This window comes from Rattus norvegicus, chromosome 4 (assembly GCF_021556685.1).
Source record: "Rattus norvegicus strain SHRSP/BbbUtx chromosome 4, alternate assembly SHRSP_T2T, whole genome shotgun sequence".
In the NCBI taxonomy this organism is placed as follows: domain Eukaryota; kingdom Metazoa; phylum Chordata; class Mammalia; order Rodentia; family Muridae; genus Rattus; species Rattus norvegicus.
The window spans coordinates 144,724,993-144,745,025 of record NC_141537.1 but is presented as its reverse complement, the minus strand read 5'-3'; positions in this window follow the sequence as shown (position 1 = coordinate 144,745,025).

Genomic DNA, 20,033 nt, shown 5'->3' with positions numbered 1-20,033 from the left:
TAATGCCTGGCATTGATTCAACCCAGATAAAGATGCTACTGTAGCCCCCAAATGCCAGCAGAGCTAGTAAGCGGAAAATGGAAGATAAGCATCAATCTGGAGGCCACAGTGAGGGGGAAACTACAGACAGAAGGGCAAGCTTTCTGAACTCTTCTTCCAAGATAGCACCTATAGTAGAGTAAGGAAGACAGAATTGCCTTGACAGACAGGTGAAAATTAAGTTTCAATAATCTGAACATTTTTACTAAGTCCTGGATTAGATATTAGTTTGTACTTTAGGGATTAATTTTATTATTATGCAGACAGGGTTGTGGAATACCCAGAACTACACATAATACATAAAATTTATTTTTATTTACTTTTAAGATGATTGAGAATTCTCAGACACTCCACAATCTGCAAAAATATGTATATTTTGCCAAAAGTCTAGGACTTCATATAGCAAAAACTATAAAAATGGAAGAAATGAACAATGTTGTTTTTAACAAACCTGAAATGGCAATATGACTGAGCTTTTGCCTTTCCGCCCATGGTAGCACACCATGATGTTACATAAATTTTATGAACATTGTGCAGAAGTGGGGAGAACAGATCAAGAAGAAAAAGGACAGCCTCAAAATGGAAAGAGTGACAGCCATGCAGACAGATAGGTAATCTCTAGTCGTTATATCCATCCCTCAGCTTCCTGTGTGAAAAATACAATTCAGACTGAGATGAATGAGGAAGTGCAGCAGGAGAGTGTGCATCTCCAGGGCAAAATGAGCTAAATCCTTCATGTGCACACTTTCCTTTAACACACATACATTTCCCCTACCACTTATTTATTCAAGATGAACACTATGGTCAGGAGACAGGAGGTACAACTTAAAATATTGCATGAAAATAATGCTATTTGGGGAATGTGTACGTCTTTAGGATTCAAGGGAAAATTCAGAAGCAGTGCGATACAAATACAAGTCAGGTAGATGGTTAGTGCATGCAAATGTAAATAAAGAGAATTAAATGTAAATTAAAAGAAAAGAAAAAAAGATAGTTCTCCTTGATCACGTAGGCTTTATCCCACAGATGGAAAGATGGTTCAACAAAGGAACTATTTGCAAGTAAAACTGTCTGGGTGAAAGAGTATATAATGGGATGCACTGTGACACAGTGAAGCTTCTACAGCGAGATGTTTTCATTTGTTTTCTAATTTTTACATTTTGCTTCTTTTTGGGGGCATTGTAAGGATAAAGGGATCATATGCAGGGATGACAAAATGAGTGGGATTAAGGTATATAACATAAAATTCACAAAGTATTAATGAAAGGTTGAAAAATATTCAATACAAAGAAATATATAATATCCTTAATAAGACTATAAAATTATACACACAGAATTACAAAATTTCACTATTTATAACATATAGGCTTAGTTTTTTTTCAAGATTTACTTATAAAGGTTCTCAAGTGCTTCGACCTCCCTGCTAGACACTGTGCAAAGGTAAGGGAGAAAATATGGTAAATAGGACAAGGTAAAGGAAGGAAGGAAGGAAGGAAGGAAGGAAGGAAGGAAGGAAGGAAGGAAGGAAGGAAGGAAGTGCTGGTTGCTAAACTTGCTAGACTGAGTTCAATTCCTGGGAATCTACATGGTGGAAGAAGAAAACTGACCCCAGCAAGTTATTCTCTTATTTCCAATTATGTGCCTTAACTTCTGACTTCTAGCTATATGCCTCAGCAAGGACCATCCCTGTCCTCCAATAGATGAATATAATTAATATTTTTAATTTTTATGGAAAATAATGATTTAATTAAAAGACTAAAATGTATTATTATTTATAAACTAATCAATGCAAAGAAAAAATAGGAAATTCCCCATAAATAAAAGTATGTGTGTCCAATGATATAATCTTTATTTAAATTGCATGTTCATTCTATATTTAGACTGAACTCTTCAGTCGTAACTCTCCATAGCAGTTAAGGATGAAGTGACTCTCTACCTATGTACACCAACACTATTTTGAGATTACAATAGAGATATGGGGACAGGTTATTCATACAAACCTGGGAATTCACATTTGAAGACGATAGTGAAATTTTCTAAATATGTCAGGTTATGTTTGGGTTCAAACTTTAGCCAGTAATCATTTCCAAAAATTTACTCTATGATAAATATCTTTAGCCACATCTGCTGTACAAGCACATGAAAGAAAGTACTGACAGACTGTGAGGAAGAACAACACTAACCTCTTACTTATAAAAATGGAGGTAGATTTCCTTGGCCACAATTGAGGAGAGGTCAGAAGCATCGAGTGAAAGTAAGGTAGCTTCAGAAAGGCATGACTAGCATGAACAGATTCTATGAAAATGAGCATAGAAGACGCATTCCATGTACTTATTTATGCATGTTCGTATGCATATGCATATACCATCCACAAACGTTGACAACGGTTATACTGGGAGAGTGAAAGTGGAACCAGGAAAATCGTACTTTAATAGTAACTAACTCATACTAAATACTGTGGCCTCTCTTTTTCGAAAGTAAGTTCATACATGCAAAGTATCATTATTTGTGTAAAAGACACTGCAAAAGAAACCATGCTTATAAGACAGATTTGTTTGCAGGTTAGAATCTATTAGGAAAAAAAGTAGTGTCTACGCCGAAGACTCTTCAGTAGGGATGGGTGTGCTTTGAGAGTAAATTTACAAAGCAGCCTGAGGAAATGTATTTGAGGTGTGCATTCACTGAACACCAGTCACTGGGTTCCATTTCCATTACACAGGAAAATGCCATTTAGATGACAAAGATATGAGATGCTAGGGATTTGGAAAGATGTTAGCACCTGTTCTTTGGCAATTATGAAGTGGTAGCCAAGTTGTATTTAATGAACAGGGAGAAAGCTGCTTGCCTCATCTGTACCTTCAGGGAGTCCAGGATTGAGGATGCCAGGGTTACCTATCAAGAGGCATGCTTCCACGGGGCAGGAAAGATACAAGAAGGCAGTCAGGCAAACAGATAATCTATAGTCAGGAAGTGAGGGTGAGAGGAACTAAGAAGGATTGATTTCAGGGCATTGTGTTCAGTTTCCCTTCTCTATACCTGCAGCATAAGGTAGTTTCAAGGGTTCTGCAACTCCAGGCAAGGAACTTGGACTTTCTCATTTACTCACAGAGCCTTTGCTAGAAGGGACTAGGCATCTTGGGGAGTATACATATCTGGATTCTGATGTTGTAGAGATAAAGGGACTTCATGTATCTAGGGGAAAGCCTGCTTCCACAGAGAAATAAGTGCTTGAGCAACCTGCAGCCACAGCCAACATCAGACAAAGGAGGGAGGTCTCCAGGAACAAAACGTGTGGAGAGATCAATGCAAGGCACAGACAGCATTCACTCCAGGCTGTATTTGATTTGCCATGATTTACAAACTTCATTTTTTTTCTAATATTGAGTTGCACAAAGAACCATTTCTTGTTGAGTCAGAAGAGTAGAAATGTTTCAAAAATTATATATAAATGAAGTTACAGCAGCAGCAATTCAGGCATACAAAAAAGTTTAAGAATCTTAAAAAAGGCATAAGAGACAAACAGCTTCAAAACTGAGTTAGACTCAAGTAGAAAGTTGTTAATATTTTATAGACTTTCTTGTTGGTAAGATCAGAGGGGTGATTCAAAATCTGTTTCTGTTTCTCTTGAAGATCAATTGCTTTATTAATCATTGCTGTGTTTTGGGAGACTTAGTACAGAAGAATAAAATTGTTCATTTGTTTGTTTAAAAAATAACTTTATCCTTCACAGATAGAAGCCAAGTTAATGTCTAAATTATTTTAACACATGCCTCAATTCTACATTATTAATAAGAAGTTGTACTGTTATGACATAGGTTAGGTGTGGTTTTTATCAGACATTGAAGCAAATTGAGTATATCAACAAATCAAGAAGTAAGGCATGGGAAGGGTTGGCATCGAGATAAACAAAGGCTCTTGATTATTTTCTTTCTACTTCACAGGAGTTATAATAATTCATTTTAAGTAACAGGCAATGTTCACCCTAGTCCTCTTTGTCTCTTAGGGAGACAACAGAATACTGACCAAGTCATGTCAACCAAGTAGAGTCTTGGACACTGAATGTCTAACTTGTATATAATATCTCATTGCAATGAATGAAATGCTGTTATCACTTGTGCAAGTAAGGTTAGCTATGATAGTCAAATATACTTGCTTTCTTAATGCTTAAACATACATGAGTGTAAAATACTATAAAACCTTTGCCCTTTCAGGAAAGTGGATTAATCATTTATGTGCAAAAACTTATCCATGGAGTTTAATTAAAAATGCATCCTTGCTGGTTATCATGTACATATTTGTTGGGTGTGGGCCTCTTAGTTACTCTAGGACCCATACAGCCCACAGGCCCCACTTGGATATCCATGAGTTCTGCCCTCGGTTATTTGCCTCTTGTTCAGGAGCACAAAACTTTGGTTGCAGTTCTTTAGACAATAGTAATCAACATGTTGATAACTTCATAGAGTTGAAAAATATCAAGGCACTTGCTTATTAACTTTACAGCATGAGGCTACCTTGGGGAAGTGATGAATATCTGGGAATAAACCGAGGATGTTTAGCAACTTGGTAACTCCCAATCATTTTATTTTTGATAATTAGAATTTATCTAATGCTACGAAAGAGCAAGAACTGAATTATGAGACAAATTAGTGAACCTTGCCTGTGGAATGACACCAGAATGGAAGAATTAATGTTCTACCTTTCTGTGGTTGAAATATTTCTTTTCATAGCCTCTGTTATTATACCTTGCACAGTGCTACACTTTTTAATGAAAGCATAACTATCTCATGGATGAAGTTTAGAACCTCAGATAAATTTGGGCAGTTGTGGATGGTCTTCATGATCAGGAAATATACACAGGGAGTAAAATAATGTATCACTATGGTGTCAAATGTATCTTCTTGCCTTTAGTTAATTTATTTCAATGATCATGCCATAGACATATTATACCACTGTGACATAAAAGTACACTCTTAGATCAATGTTTTCTTTTAATATGTAGGCTTTACATTAACTAACTAAAATGCCTGTTTCTTTTGACTGAATCATTTAAACATTAATCGGTTTAATTCATTTCTATGTTCTAATATTCAGAACATGACAATAACTAGCAATTATTATCTCCATGGAACTGATTTGCCAAGTAGAAACAATTGGAGCACAAAACAAAAGAGAGTCATTGCATCCATGGATACATTATATTTCTGTGGCCTCAAATATTCTGCTTCAAAACCTTAGAACTGAGGGATGGGGTCATTTTGTATCTCTGATGTATTCTTTCTATCAGCTATACAATTGAAGCAGACAGTTAACAAATGAACTCTCTACAAACTAATGTTAGACAGAGAGACAGAGAGTCAGATAGACACAGAGACTGAAAAGGAGACAATGAGAGCAAGATAGACGAGGAGATGAACTGATCCGATAAACACTTAAAAACTTGAAGAAATGCAGGAAAACTGAATAATTAATAATAAAATGGATCAGAAAGGAAGTAGGAAGTAAATGATCCTCATTTAAAGAGGCAAAAAGCAAGGAAAAAATAGGGAAAGAAGTAAGGCAGGCAGGAAGGAAGACAGGAGGAGGGAAGTGAGAAAGAAAGGAAGAAAGGAAGAAAGGAAGGAAGGAAGGAAGGAAGGAAGGAAGGAAGGAAGGAAGGAAGGTAGATAGTTGAATGATGTGAGGGACTCTGGCCCCAAGTAGCTCTCAAATTGCAGCAGATTTGGACAGAGGACACAGAGAAGTAGGAGAATGGGAAACGTCTGACTTTCTTCTCCTCCTCTTAATGTGAGACCTGGTAGGTTGTATTCTTTTTCCATTACCAGAGCACCACTTTGGGTCACTCCAGTCTTGTCAGTGTATATTCAAGGCCAGTCCTGAACATGTTTACCTTAATCTTTGGGCCTCTCAGTTTCCCTTATTTATCTAAGCTGAACAATCCAAGATTGGGACAAGGGCACCCATCCCAGATAGCCACAACTCTTAAAACTGTCAGCCCTCGAGAAGGAAAACAGATTTTAGTTTCCTCATCCCCTTTGAGGAGCATCTTTTTCATTGGGTAACTGCCCCTACTGTGTGTGTGTCACTGTGTGTGTGTGTGTGTGTGTGTGTGTGTGTGTGTGTGTGTGTTCCCTTTTAATAAAGATTGGTACTTGTTGCTGTCTATTGTGTCTAAAGAGCTTTCTGAAAATGTTACTCTGACAGCACCTTGGAGTGTTTACCTATAGTATTCAGAGATGATACCATTGTGCCAATCAACTCACACTTTCTTTAGTCTTTGTTCATTTTAATACAAAAAAAGTGAGTTATAAACTTCAAAAGATGTATTTTTTAAAGTTTCAAACTCATTTGCTTCAATTAAAGTTAGACTCTATTGTTAAAACAGATCAACAGGCCTTTATTTAGTTCCAGGTACATAGCCATCTCTTCAATTTGTCTTTGCAACAGCTTTATGTATTTGTTTATTCTTGTGTCCACTGAAGAGATGAAGAAACTGACAGTTATAATAATTAATTTAATATCATAAAAATATTACATTGTGGGAAAATTAACTATTAAGCTGCTGTTTTAATGATAGCATTTTGTTGCTATATTCAAGGAAGCCTTCCACACATGTGGAAATAAATATGTGAAAATTTCATATTTGCTGAATGTACCAAGGGAAGACATGTGCAGAGTATACACAAATATTATACTATCTTTTTGGGGGAATTCGGCATCTATAGTGCATCCTTGACAAAATTCCCAATAGGCACAGCAAAGTTTATAGTTGTAAGTTTGTCTTTGATATGCCTGAGAAAATCCAGAAAGGAGAAAAGTCATAAGAACAGGACAAGCAGTGTGGAACAAAGCTACTTCCAATGTTAGAAGTCCCATGAAAATACTGAGCTAGCGAAAGAGCCATAAAACATACACAGAGGATCTGGTGCAGACTCTTACAGTCCCAGTGAAGTTACTTATGTCTCTGAGCCCATATGAGTCCTGCTTGTTCAACCTTTGTCTGAGGGCTTTTGTCTTGACTTATTGTACCTTGTTTTGTCATGTTTGGTTGTTTTCTGGTAGAGGCCTGCACTTTTCTGAAGGAAAACAGAGTACTGGAGTGGATGTGGCAGAGGGGAGGGTAGTGGTGAGCTCAGAAGAGTGTAGAGAAGAAAATTATGGTCAGTATTGTGTGAGTGAAGATTATAATTTTAACAACAACAGTGAATGAAAAAAGAAAGAAAGAAAGAAAGAAAGAAAGAAAGAAAGGAAGGAAGAAAGAGAGGAAGAAAGAGAGGAAGGAAAGAAAGAGAAAAGAAAAGAAAGAAAAAGGGGATGGAGGGGGAAAGGAAGGATGGAAGGGGGAGGGAGGGAGGGAGGAAGGAAGGAAGGAAGGAAGGAAGGAAGGAAGGAAGGAAGGAAAGAAGGAAGGAAGGAAGGAAATGTCTGATAGTTCAAGGAGATCTGATCAGCAGTCACCTATGGCTTTGAAGAAAGGCTTCTTGCCACTCAGTCTTCTTAGATCAGAAATCAATGTTCTCAGGCTAGTACACAGCAAGTCCACTTCAGTGTCCTTGCTAGTAGGCTATAGCTTTCTAGAACACACTGTTAGAACAGGAATTGACTATATGTCTTGGCATAACCTACAAAACCTAAACCAAGAGTCATTAGAGACCTTAATCCATCATAGAATATTTAAAACCTGAATCTGTAACATGCAATAAGAAACAGGGAACACAGAGGAAAGGCACTGTCATGGACAGGAGCAAAACAAACAAAACCAAAAAATTCTTTTCACCTTTATCACACTAAAGTACATATCCCATTAAGGTGTGTGTGTGTGTGTGTGTGTGTGTGTGTGTGTGTGTGTGTGTTTGTGTATGTGTATGCATATATATATATATATATATATATATATATATATATATGTTCTCCAAGAATAGTTAAGATAAATAATTTCAGACAAATTCTCAGACGATAACTGTGTTAAACCAAATAATTGTTCAGTACTGAGAACATAAAAGGAATTTACCACGATAAGTAGATAATGATGGGTCTATGTATAACACTGTGTTTATAGCCTACTAAGCAGAAGGTTGGGATTTTATTTTCCTTTCATTTCAACTGTCCATATTTAATGAACACATTCTATCAGACAAGAATCAGATAAATGTCTAGTATCTATTCAAAAGTCTATTAAGGGCTCTAAAAATAAGTATTGATCAATGCCAAGACTGAACCAAAATGACCACATACAACCCACTGTTATTACTTACACTGACACATATGGTATTATTGTTCCCTGGACATCTAATTAGGACTCTACACATGAATACATGTAATGCTAGATACCAAATCTTAGAAGGAGAAAAAGTGACAAGTTAATCAGAGATTAGAAGTCTACAATAAATTTCCTACTTTCCTAGATAAACAAAACTGTGCACAAATTCAGAGACCTTTAATCGAGACATTTTAATTCATTTTTGAGAAGTGTAAAAACTTTATTATTTGGAGAATTTTATATATACAAATGATATAACAATATTACTAATTGAAAGAGAGGAAGTTGCAGTGGGTGGTGGAAGAAGGTTGTGGAGGGAGAGAGAGATGGAAATAATGCAAATATAGTATTTAGGTACAAAATAATAAAACTTATAGAAATATATACATATATATATATATATATATATATATACATATATGTCCTTTATATGGGTGTATAAATATGTGTGTTTGTGTGTGTGTGTGTGTGTGTGTGGACACACACATGATCTAATGGGTTTGTGTAGTGTTGATCACATCTATATGTGCTTGGGATTAACCATGCCTTTCCGGGCTCTTCAACCTGGAGGAAACAGATTCTCTTTCTCTCAGTTATTGCCTGCATGTAGCATTTCTGTTTCTGGTGTGGCCAAATGAAATTTCTCTAATCCATGTTGTCATGTTGACTGGTGATGTCATATTCAGCATTTGTTTAAGTAATATATTATTGCAATTTCTGGGATGTAGTACCATTTAACATCTGATATCTTGGTCCTGTGGTTCTTTGATGCTGCTATCTTCTATATGCTATATCGCTTGAGCTGTAATTATTTGAGTTCTAAATGTACATGCTGAGAGTGGTTACTTCTAGAATTTGAGTATTTTCATAGCAACTTTTACTAAATATTTACTGCAAAAAGAATCTTCTTTAATTAGAAGGAAGGGTTGTGCTTCTCTGGACTCATCTAGCTGGGTGGCTGAACCAGTAGATACTTTTTTAAAAACAAAACATTTCTGTCCTTCATGAAAGTATCTCGGTCCACCATGAAAGATATCATGACTATAGTATAGCTATCATAATCCACTTATCTTTGGAATAACCATTCTCCCAATGAATTAAAATATGTGGTAGTCAGCTTTTTGCCATTATCACATAATATCCAAAATAATCCACTTATAAAAGGAAACTGATTTTTCACTTTATTGATAGTATTCACTCTTATCATTTTGCATTGCTCCTTTTGGGTATATCATAAGGCAGAACACTATGGCAAGCAGCATATGACAATAGAAAGACAAGGCCATGCGCTCCAATGACCTGTAAGAACTTGACACCAGACCATGGCTTTTATGCTATATTTCCTTCTAAGAATGTCACCCTCTAGATCAATAAAGATCCCAGATAAAGGATTATATTAAAACCAATAAGGCCTGGTGATGGTAGTACAAATAATTATCATTATCTGCCATTTTTCAAGGCTGAAAAACCAATAATGTGAAGTATGTCACAGGCAACATAACATTGCTCATCTGCAATGACTATATTTAGCTTGCAAAATCTATTTGTTCATATCAAGTTTGCCATAAGAATAATGGTGTGATATTTGTGAACATAGCCATTATCCCATCTTTATAACAGAAATAAGTGAAGTACAAGTTATGAGAGACCATGAAGTCTATCTTTTAACTTTCTATCCTTTTAGTACCTAAGAAAATACTCCTGGACACTGAAAATTGGCAAACAGGCTTTGGTGCTAGAGTGCAGTTTTATCCTATCTAGAAGACACCACAGAGATGTTTCATCAATTAACAATTAATCTTTTTTAAATAAAAATAAAATGTAAAAGTATATACATAGTTCTTTTTCTTCTTAGCTAATTTAAGTTGGTTAACCTAACAATTAATAGAACATAGATTCAGAGGCACAGAAAACTATTCTAAGGGATGTCTCTGAGCAATGGAACATGCTATCGGAATAGCCATAATAAAAGTGCCAGAGGAAGCATGAGAAAGAGATTTTTCTGGTAAATATTTTTTGTAAAATTAAACCCATATAAATTTTGCCTGGAGATAAATATTCTAAACTACCTTATCTTTAGAAGAACTCATTAGATTATACAGGTAAACCAGCTGACAAGGAAAAGTGCATGCATATTAGAGCAAGATCTGCATTGCCTCTCATTGGTATCTCACTAGAATTCTTCTCATATTTACAAAGTGACAGGAATGAGATATATTATCCTTGTGACTCTTTTCTGGATTTTTTTTGTTGAAGTACCTCCCATTGTTATACAACAATATCTGTATCAGGTTATGTTAACAATATTGAAAGCTAAGAGTTCATCTGAATCAGATTGTGTATGTTCTTTGTGTGACCAGACAACCTAGTGTGCAGTCTATCACTTCATATGAATAGTTAAATGCACAGAGAAGCATGAAGAAAATATACTATGGCAGATCTCTAAAATTTATCTGTGTTCCACAAACTCATATAGACTGAAGTACAGCTTTTTATTTGTCTGTAGTTCCTGGCAACACAGCATTCTACCACTTATTTCTGTGAGTTCTATTTTAGCTGCCTCATATCAATGGATTCATGTGTTTGGTTTTGTGTATATGTATGTCTGGCAAGAGACAGTGTATTGATGTCACTAAGAGCTACAATTCCCACAGGGACATACAAGGGGAAGAATAACGTGTGTGCTTTGAGTTCATTAGTAACTCTCAAACCAAGTGTGAGTTGAATGAATGATGCAGAGTCACTTGGAAGAAAAAGTCAAATCAGTCTTTGTGAATAACAAGCAAGGATAAAGTTTAATAAGATCTACTTTTTTTGTCAAGCCCCAAAGAACAAAAGTTATCAGATATTGAGGATTACACATGCATATTATACAGGAGCTGTCAATTCTGATACAGAAAGGTAGAGTACAGGGAGCTGTTAGAACAGCTATTCTATATTTATGGATGATTGGGGATTTTGAACAATTCAGGCCTAATTATATTTTCATCATGGACTCACTCCATCAGAAATGTGTGCCCTGAAATATGCTTCCTTAATGGATTTATTGTGGTGAACCTGAAAAGCCATTTTCTGATGGACCAAAAAGTTACTGAGGTAAGTTTCAGGAATAGGTAAATCTTAAGTCATTTATTATATGATTATAACTTATGGCCAATTTAGAGAAGAGGTTTTTCTACAAGTTAAGATGATAGTATTTTCCAGAACAATGACTTGGGTATTTGGCGCCAAGATCTGAACAGTGAAACTATAATGGAGAGGTCTACTCAGGAACTAGGGTAGTTAAGAATGCAGAGTACTACTTGAGTCTAAAAGAATGAAGTGAAGAGAGAACAGAGAGGAGACAGTAAAACAAAAACAAAAACAAACAAACAAACAAAACCCCTGAATATTATAAAGGTTCCAAAGGATCACTGGATTATGGCAGACATCTTGTCTACCAGAACTCTTGAACTTTAGTGATGAAGATATTTGCATTTTTTCAAATTAAAGACCACATTAATGATTCATATAATCCACTCAAATAATACTGTGTTAAAGATATGATATAATTAAATGAAAATCAAATTGAATTTCCTCAGTAGACAATAGATAGTACTTGTATAAATATCTAATTTTTTTAACACTTGGAAGCATATGATATGTACTTTTGTTGGCATTTCTTATAAATAATAAATCAATTTTTCAATTAATTTCATTCAGTTTTCTCTTAATAGTAATTAATTCCTAATTCTCAAGATTTGAGGAGGAATTTCTCTTCTTCTTCCATACCAGTATCACAAGTTTATTCACCCAACACTAGTACAATAATACTGTAATTCTATTCCTATTGTATACATGCTTTACAATTTTCAGCTCAGATTTGTTAGCCTAAAACACCTAACACTTCAAAAAACAAAGATATCAAACACAATTACTCAAGCCTAACCTATTTTACAATTCAGTAAAGACAAATATTAGCATAAACAAACAAGACACAAATAAAATAATGCTATTGAAACCAAGGACAAACTCCTCAGGAGTCCACAGAAATAGCATATATATATATATATATATATATATATATATACATATATATATATATACATATATATATGTATATACATATATATATGCGTATACCCTTGACACAATTTTCATTTTTATTATCAGATTATGACCACCTTTCAGAGTCATAATGTACTGCAAGATTTGCTTAAGCAATGTGTGAAGCTGATAACTTTCAAAGAAAATGCTTTTCTGGCCTTTTATCAAATAACAGGTGTCAGCATCAGACTAAAATATGTATAAGGAGAGAGAAAATGTCTGCAAGGAATGGTTCTGAACAGGCTTGGATTTAAAATATTTACCATCACCATCTGTAAATTAAAACATTTATCTTTCCCTTTGTATGAAACCGACTAATAAAACCTGCTGCAAAGGAACACCCTTTGTGCTCTTGCTAAGTATTGAGGTGGTATTTGAGAGGAGCCTGTTATTTTCAGCAGAAGACGCTGGGGTTCGAGAACCCATATGAACAACAATGCCAAGCAACCAGAGCTTCCAGGGACTAAGCCACTACCTAAAGACTATACATGAACTGACCGCGGGCTCCAGCCTCACAGGTAGCAATGAATAGCCTAGTAAGAGCACCAGTGGAAGGGGAAGCCATTGGTCCTGCCAAGACTGAACCCCCAGTGAATGGGATTGTTGGAGGGAGGGTGGTAATGGGGGGGATGGGTAGGGGAACACCCATAGAGAAGGGGAGGGGTAGGGGTTAGGGAGATGTTGGCCTGGAAACCGGGAAAGGGAATAACAATCGAAATATAAATAAGAAATACTCAAGTTAATAAATATTTAAAAAAAAGATTTTCAGACTCCTCATGAGAAAGCATTGTGTTCTCTGTCCTTTGACATGAGAGTTCTTTGATCAATATGATGTAATTATGTCTTCATTTCTATGAATTAATAGAAGAGGCACAAGCCTAGAATCATGCAGCACCATGAAGGTTGGGGCAGGAGGATAACAGTGAGTTCTAGGAGAGGCTAGGCTGTAGAATGAGATCCTATTCTTAGACATATAAAACAGAACTAAATGAACTTTAAAAGATTAAATTATTTATTATTTAGAATTATTGAATTCTTTTATTTAATCTAAATTAGCTAATTAATTTGATAAGAAAATAAACTATAATATTACTGAGCACATTAAAATAATCCCTTAGATTCCTATGTTCTTAAATCAACCATGTAGTCAAAGGACATGAGAAACTTGGTTTTATATTTTAAAAAAATAATGTTTTGTTTGTGTGTAATAAGAAAGAATATAGGCTTAGGTGACACAGATCCAATGCCATTCCATTTAACCGTGAACTTCCTAGCGATTCTCCAGCTCAGTAATAAACACTGATCTTAAGCCACAAGACTTTCTTCCCCTAGAACTCCATAGTAAAAGCAAAGGCCTACTTACATTTCCTGCTTGTCTATTAAATCTCACACTAGAGACAGTGTCTTCTCTAGCTTTCTAGGACATACTAGATTACATATAGAATCTGAAGGGAGGACATGAAATGAGAAATGGTGGAAAATGCAAGGTATGTAATTGCAGGAACTGACACACAGCTATAGACATGACAACTTTTTGTACTAACTTACTATCTGCAAATATCAAAAATAGTCATCCCTGATACTCATAGATCTTATTTTACGCTAGAAATCAATAGCTAACTGATTTGCATATTAGTTTTACTCTCATTCTCTCAAAACACTGTGATATGTAAATATATGTATGTACAAAATGTATATGCATGTAATTATATATGTATATAATATATAATTATTTCCCACTTCTAGATGGGAATGTCAAGGCTTAGATATATGAAATACTATGCCTTACATTACAGACGCCGTAACCTATGACGGTACATTAGGAACACCAAGACTTGGGTAAAGAAGGCTTCTGCTAACATGGCTCGTTTTTTTCACCAATGAGACAATCAAAATTAATTTTCTGTTCATTTGTTTAAAAAGTAGTAGTTCAGAGCCAGAGAGATGCCCAGGAAGGGAACATATTTCTTTTTCGGAGAGCCTAGATACAGTTCACAATACACATATGGGAAAACTTTCAACCACTTAGGACTCCATCCTCCTGAGACTCTGAAGCCCCTTTCTGGCCTTCACAAACACTGCATGTGTGTGGTTAACACACATATAAGTATGCAAAATACTCATACACAAAATAAAGTGAATATGAAACAATAAAAGTGGGAAAGTCACCCATAAGATTAAAGGATTCAGTTGTCCAGAAAGCCAGTGTGTGCATGCACATGTATTAATTTCCTAATCAGTGAAATAAAGTTTTCATTCTGTAATTATATCCAAGTTTTTACTTCTTAGTTAAAATCCTACTTTCGTTGATTAGCATTTAGTTAAGTTTCTCAACAAAATGGGCCCGTCAGTTTCTTTTTTCTGCGAGGAGTTAAAAATATTTTTAAATTTTATTCCTCAGGGACACAATCGCAGCTCTTTCTTGAGTTTTAATAAATTCTGAATAGATGCTGTGGTATTAGCCTGTAAAATGCTGAGCCAATGACTAAGGGGAAGTTTGAGACAAATTACATAGCTAGGTTGTCTCAGGGCTGTATCCTGTATGGCACTTCCACCCTTCTGCAGGGTTTTAGATGAAAATATAGCACATTTATTTTTCTCCTCTACTAGACTCAGGACTGTTTTATGAGAGCATAGCTATGTTTATCTGTCCATTTTCTCTAGCACTAAATCTTTCAGGAGCAAGCCTCACTTAACTGGTTTCAAAACTTCTATGTTGATATCTTTGATTTCAGTGACTGCCATAGGGTCACTCGTGTTAAAAGACATGACACAGCCAGCAGCTGACTAAAGCAGGCATAGAGACCCACAGCCAAACATTAGACAGAACTTGAAAAGTCTTGTGGCAGAGTTGAAGGAAGGATTAAAGAATCCAGAAGAGATTGGGTCTCCACAAGTAGACCAACACAGTCAATTAACCTGGATCCTTGGGGACTCTCAGAGACTGAACCAATAAGAGAAGAGTGTATAAGAGCTGGCCCTAGTCCCACCTCCCATACATACATAGCAGATTGGCAGCTTGATCTTCATGTGTGTCTTCCAAAAACTGGAGCAGAGGCTTACCTTAACACTGTTGCCCTGTCCCCTACGTGTTTTTTCTTGTCTGGCCTCAGTGAGAGAGAATGTACCTAGTCCTACAGTGACTTGAAGTGCCAAGGTGGATTGTTACCAGGAAGGGTCCTCATCCTTTTCATAGATGAAGGCTAGGAAGGGGCTGATAAGTTATTTCTCTGGAAAAACGAACCATCCGAACCAGATTCGATTATATTAAATGTAGATCCATTGGGAAGCTCTCTTGCTACAGGACAGTTTACTGACCCCCAAGGAAGGTGGCTAGGGAAGTCCCCATGGGAAGGAAGAGAGAGAAGAAGGGGGAGAGAAAGAGCACACATGCGTAAGGGAAAGAGAGAAAGGGGTGAGGGGGCGGGGAATGCAGGAGAAGCAAAACTTCTGGGTTATATGAAGAAGATAGTCTGGGAGAAGAACCCAGGGCCTGGACTGGAATGTTCAGAGTTGGGGGTAGTGTATGCCAGGTAGGGACTGAGGGATAGTAGGAGAACCTGGAGATCAAGGTATGCTTCTTTGATATGTAGAATATGCACCTAAATCCCTTGTCCCAGTGTCAAACACACAGGGAGTGTATGAGGAGGGGGAACTGAAGGGTCAGGCTTACTGATGGGATGGTTGATGGAAAATGTGGTGAGAGAACATTGACAGGGGTGGCTACTGTTGGCTGGAAAGTGAAAAGAAATTAGTTTTTTAAAAAAAAGACATAACTTGGAGTTGACTTCATTCATAATGCTCATGAGATAATCTTTCTTATATGTTGTTTGCACAGAGCTTTTATCAATAGTGTGATAGTGTGACTATTTTTGTTAAACAAAATAAGAAAATTAAAAAAAAATCTTGTTTACTCCTTTCCTGAATATTTTTAAATTGGACCTGGGTAACAGACTTTCCTATGGGACTAGGAAGAATCCTCAGTGGTTAAAAGTACTTACTGCTCTTCCAGAGGACCTGAGTTTGATTTCCAGCACCCACATGTAGCTCATATCCATCATTTGGACTCTCAGAGCATGTGTACACACTTGGTGCACTTATCCATCTGAGCAGACAACTGTTAAAAATTAAAAATATATTTTCCTTGAAGAGAATTCATTTCTGTGCTTTAAGTAGTGCTTGCAATAGGAACAGTATTAAAATAAAATATTTTTGAAGATTTTTTCATGAAGCTTTTACAGTAGGCTGGATTGTCCAATACTGGCTGCATGGACACTGGGAAGGCTGAGAATCCTCTGACTACTTAATACAAGAAGTTGGACGTCGGGGCAGTTGTTAATTGATATTAGAAAGCTAGAAAATCTCCTGGAAGATAGTTGTACTGAGTCTTCAGAAGAAGCCTGGGAAGCTGGAATCTTGTTTTAATTAAAGGCGGTAGCAACGACATAGTCACATTTGCTCCAAAGTAAGAAGAAATGGCAGACACGTGCGTGCTCATTTTCGTAGGAAGTCTATTAGCTGGGTTTGAGGTTGAAACATGCACTCCGCATTTAGGAAAGATCATCCCATATGTTTTTGGAGATATCCTCAGAGGCTTAACCAAAGGTGAATCACCTAAAACCAGTGACATAAACAATAGAAACACCCATTGCTACCATTGAAAGCAAGACCTGGAAAATACATAACAGATTGTTCTGTTGGAATCAACAGAAATCAGACAGGCAAGGAAAAATATTTGTTTATGCCATATGGAAATGGATCATGAAGAGATTTCAGCACACAAATGTAGAAGGTGGATCTGGGAATCAAAATAGTATATTTTGGTTTTGGAGGGGCACCAGATACTCAGACTACTCTGATGAAGCCAGGCTAGTTTGATGGCTTAAACATACTCTCAGCATGAAAATCCCATCTAAACATATTTACATACGCAAAACAAGATCTGGATAACTTGAGACAACTCTGTTAATAGCAGAGACAATTGGGGAAATTTATTCTTCTCTACTTTACCCCTGATAACCAAGGGATTATGAGAGCCATCAGACAGCATAATCACAAAATTTAATGACTATTCCTTTATCACGTGCTTATCATGTGTATCCATTACCAAATAAGAACAAATTTTACTGCACATGAGTTTGGTAGGAAAACAGGTTGCCAGTTTTGTTTCAACTCCTACCTTTGCAGCATCATGATATGGGAGAGTTAACTTTCCAGAAATTCCATAAATTCTATAAATTATTCTGCACTTGTCACAGGCTCTTGCACAGCATTTGGGGGGGGCGTGGTTTTGTTCTATTTGTTTTTTGTTGTTTATTTGCATTCAGACTCACATTCTAGGATTTTCAGTATAAATGGCAATGGCATAGTTTGACCACTTGTAATAACTAGAGGTAGGAATAAAATTCTTTCTGGATATGGAGAATTTTTGGATTCTTTGTAAAGGTTGAACCGTGAAACAAAATGGTTTTGTTCACTCTCATTCATGGTAGATACTTATGACAGTTAGCGAAATCTATGCTGAAGCCTACTGCCTGACCTGAATTTAAATCTGAGTTCGAGTTCTATTTCTCAGAGCAGGATTTTTTTAATTTCTATACCTGCTTTTGGATGTATTTTCTTTTCTTTTTTTTTTTTTTACTTTCTTCTTCTTTTTTTTTTTTTTATTAACTTGAGTATTTCTTATATACATTTCGAGTGTTATTCCCTTTCCCGGTTTCCGGGCAAACATCCCCCTCCCCCCTCCCTTTCCTTATGGGTGTTCCCCTCCCCACCCTCCCCCATTGCCGCCCTCCCCCCAACAGTCTAGTTCACTGGGGGTTCAATCTTATCAGGACCCAGGGCTTCCCCTTCCACTGGTGCTCTTACTAGGATATTCATTGCTACCTATGAGGTCAGAGTCCAGGGTCAGTCCATGTTTAGTCTTTAGGTAGTGGCTTAGTCCCTGGAAGCTCTGGTTGCTTGGCATTGTTGTACCTATGGGGTCTCGAGCCCCTTCAAGCTCTTCCAGTTCTTTCTCTGATTCCTTCAATGGGGGGGGGTCCTATTCTCAGTTCAGTGATTTGCTGCTGGCATTCGCCTCTGTATTTGCTGTATTCTGGCTGTGTCTCTCGGGAGAGATCTACATCCAGCTCCTGTCGGATATAGAAATAACACTCATAATGTATATAAGAAATACTCAAGTTATTAAAAAAAGAGAGAAAAAAAAAAGAAAGTCAAGTTAAATGACGCTTTTTGTGCAGATTAAATATCATCATACAAGGCAATATAATATATACTCTAGAAATGTCCAATGAATTAAGTGGATTAGCAAAGGTAAGAACAAAATATTGTGAGTCAGGTAAGCACAGGGAATAATTTAGTAAGCTAGGACTCCGCTGGATTTGAGTTGTTCATGCCTTTTTCTAATGTAATAAGAAGTCTAGCTCTTTTCACTGCACATATTATACAACACACCCCTCTACAAACAATGCCTTTAGCAACCTCAGACCCGCACTTTCCACTGGACTAAATTTGTATTCCATCTATGAGCAACAGGATAATTTATCATCTCCTTAATGACCATCAGACTTAGCCAAACATATTCTAAACACATCCTGGTCCATGTATAGTAGGGCCGATCCAGTTTAAACTTTTTTAGGGACCATGCTAAACTAAGCCCTAAAGTGACTGTTAAGGGTGAATTCCCTTATGCCTCTACATAAGGATGTGCACATAGTTAAAGCCAGATGCATTGTAACACATGTATCTGGAACAAATGTAGTGAGAAAAGACTTACCTAATCCAATTGCAAAGAAAGGAATTGTTATAATAGAACAAAGAATTATCAAAATTGTATTCCTAAATAACCAAATCCTTCTGTCTTTAGAACTTCAAGAAGCCTCAAACTATCATCATGACCCTTGACTATGTTTACTTGTGTGGCCAATGTCTCCCTTGTGTACATTCTGATCATTTATATTATTTTCTTTAAATAATATTTATATTAAAGGTATGGAGATGACTCAGAGGTTAAGAGCCCTTGTTCCTCCTATAGGCAATTTTAGGTTTTATTTCAGCACATCCTGAAAGCAAAACTCTAATACATGTAAGTAACAAAATAAGAATAAATAAATCTAAAGAAAACTTTCTTGCTAGTTTATAATCTGACTGAGGCTTTACTTCCATTTCTTGAACAACAAGGCAAGACCCTGGCAACACTCTACCTAGATGTGAGGATTTGTAACAGTTGGAATGAATAGGTAGTTAACCAATGTAATCCACTAGTTTACAATTTGATATGCTTTGTTAATAAGATTTGCAAAAAAAGGAGAGAGAGAGAAAAGGAAGAAATCAGATGAAGAACAAGAGAGAAAGCAAGCAGGCTACTTCTTTGTTCTGCTTTGTAACTTTTATGATTCCTGGGTTGGCATGAACTAGGCTGCTTCCCAACAGAACCATTTGGGTTGCATAACAGTCATGCTGTCATTGGCACTGAGAGCCATGAAATAATGGAGGTTGTAGGACAGAGGAAATAGCTTTACTAGTGTATGAAATCTATCTACCTTTCCACCCACCCCATGTCAAAGATTTCTACCTTGTCACAGCTAATTCATGCTGCTCTCCCAAATGCATTAGGGATTGGTGGCTTCAATAATGCAAGTCTCTCTAT